The following is a 3,169-nucleotide window of genomic DNA, read 5'->3' as shown; positions in this document are numbered from 1 at the left end:
AGAAGGGGAGGGAAACCTAGTTATGGACAATATTGAGGCAGAATTAACAGGCTGGAACACAATGTCAAGAGTATTGCTGACCAAAATTTCAAAATCCTCAAATAATTGGTGGACAACATGAACATCCTTATCAATAGGTTCGAGAAAAATGCCGAGAAGGATGGTGATAAAGAGCAGCTGGACAAGAAGGGTCATGAAAGGAGGACCAGAGCTAACACAAATATTAAGGGCGACATCAAAGGTCATGAGTTGGAGGAACTGAAGACCTCAGCAAACAACATGAAACAAATGGTTGTTCATGCTGAGGAAATTATGAATAGTATTTAGATTTCAGTTGGTGTTCTAGGTTCTATCTTTTTGTTGTCTACGTGCTTTCCTTTCACTGTCTATTTCGGGTTTTTAATGTTATGTTATGTTAGCTGATCCCTATCGATGGGTTCATTTTGTGTTTTTGAAGTGATCAGGCACTTTTTTCTAGTAGATCTATTTTCCTGGTTTGTACAAGGTTCAGGTACCTTTCAAATACCTGCTTTTACTTAATAAAAACAAAAAAAGATGAATCTGTTAAGCATGTTATGTCTACTATAGCAAGTGCCATTAAATTTATTAGAAAAAGGACAAAAATGCAGCATGACAAGCCATAAAAATTGCTATAGTGAATAAAAAAATCTTGAATAAAATGATGTTAAGCAATATTAGTCAAATTTTAAAGATTGATCCTAAAACATTGGTAAGAGAAGCAAAGAGAAGATAAAGTATTGAAATTGATCCAATCAACCAAAGTTGGAGTTTTAGTGGTCAACTTTCAAGGTCAGATATGAAATTGAATATTGTAGTGAAATCTTTGGTTGAAAAGTATTGGCATGATAATACAAGGGTATTGTCTAATACTAAAGATGTTTTGAAGTTGAGAGTGGGGTCGAAAATTCATGATCCTCATCCAAAACACCTATTAGACATAACTCAAACTAAAGTTTATAGAAAATATTTGGATGATGTTGTGTTACCTAGAAATATTATTGTAATTAAATATCATTTGAGAAATGCAAGCCCTAGTATCTAAAAATTAATAAGAAACAAATCTCTTGGTGTTATAAATCGCATGTTCAATTTCATTATTATTATGACGTTTTCTATATATACATTGTATTTTTCATAATAACATCCTTAACCAAGAATATGGTATTGATATGCAATCTGAAATAACCAAGGAATTTGTATCAAGTTTATTTTGTGATAAATCTAATGGGCAATTATTTAATTTATGTTCATGCATCTGTGGACAATGTTCTAGTTGTGGAAATTTTTCATTATTAGTAGAACGTATGCATAAGAGTAGTGAAAATGATTTTGAACAACTAGTGGATGTTAGAAGATTTAAGAATATTTTAAGTATCCCTTTAAGGATGGGAAAATAGGAAAGTATGTTGATTTGATCATAGAAAAAGTTACTGTACATGCATTCATGTCAGAATTTAAGAGTAAGATTGAGTCAAAATATGTGACACACTCTCAACATGCTAGATGACTTGATGTTCAATTTTGCACATGTAGAAATTCATTTCTTGTTGGAAGTATACTATCAGTGGTGGACTTTGTAGAAAAATATACTTTAAAGCCACAAGAGGAAATTAAATCTCAGTACTACAATTCCACTCAAGTTACTATTTTTGTTCATGTTGTTTATAAACATGCAAATGATAGTACAGAGGATGATAGAAATTGTTTAAGGGAGAACCATTTCCATGTGAGTGATAATTAGATGCACTTGTTAGAGCTTGTTCAATATTGTTTCAAAATATTTTATACAAATTTAAGAGAAAGAGGAATCCAGATGACATAATATCGTATATGGTAAGATAATTGTACAAGACAATTCAAGAATGCTCGAATGTTTTATTGGTTAAGTAGGGCTGACACGTAATACAATATCTAACATATATGGAGATTTTTTTAAGATGGAAATGGTAAAGGAGAACATGATGAATCTAGTACATGTGTTGAAATAATTCTTTCTAGAGACCAATTAAAATTTGAGGATATTTAGAAAACTTTAAATATGCATGTGCAATTATGGATTAATGCAATTCAACATTATCTATTGGATCAAGTGTGAACTCTACAATTGAACCATTATTTTAGTAGCTGAAGAATAGAAAATTGTGCCTAGACTTCAATGTGACACAATTAGCAGATCAGAAAAATGGAATTCGTTTAAGAGTTCAAATACAAGCACATGGACTATCTGGACAAGGGAGCTTGCATGTTTTTGTCAGTTTTGTATTTCAGATGATTATGATGTATGTGAGAATATTGAATGGGTTGAAGAGTGGAATCAAAGATTATTGACACCATCTCAAACACAAGATCAAATTGACACAACAATTGAAGATAATGCCCAACTATTTGCATCAAATGATTATGATTGTGTTTCATACCTTGTACAAAAACGTAATTTAATTAATTTATTCCAATTTTTTATGAATGTTCATGTTTAAATAATTTCTTTTTTGATATATTGTAGATTGGTGAAATTTGATTAAAAATTGATTAAATTAATTATGTTTGTAGGACATGTGTATGTTGTTGTTGCACTCGAGGACAACAAAAAGGAAACTTAATTATTTAATTACTTAATTATGTTTATTTAATAAAAATAATTAAGTAATTAAGTTTATTAAATAAATAGATTAAATTGTTTTGATTCCTTTATTCAAGTGAAAATTTTATGAATACAATTTATTTATTTATTTATATACAAAGTGTTTAGTAAATTTCAAAGGTCATATGTCTTAGGATTGCAAATACTACTAAAACTATTTACCAAGAAAAATTGATCAGATGTTTTCAAGCCAACATGTAGAGATTGGAATAGAGACAATAAATTGGGTGAATATAAAGTGGATGGCTAAGAATAGCAGGATCCTCTAGCTTCTCTATTTCTTAAACAGATGAACAAGTCAAACAGGGAATAGATGTAACAGGCTTAACAATAATTGTCACAAGTTCTTCAAGTAGAATTGTCACATAGATAGTTTGTGTTCCTACTCTACAAGGTGCCCATGTAATCTTATTAGTCATGAATGTAGATGCTGGTAATACTATTAAAGAATCAATTATGAAGAAAACTGAAAAATGCTAAAATGGATCTATTAATGAATCAATTATC

This window comes from Cryptomeria japonica, chromosome 4 (genome assembly GCF_030272615.1).
Source record: "Cryptomeria japonica chromosome 4, Sugi_1.0, whole genome shotgun sequence".
Taxonomy (NCBI): Eukaryota; Viridiplantae; Streptophyta; class Pinopsida; order Cupressales; family Cupressaceae; genus Cryptomeria; species Cryptomeria japonica.
Note: the sequence above shows the minus strand (reverse complement) of the source record.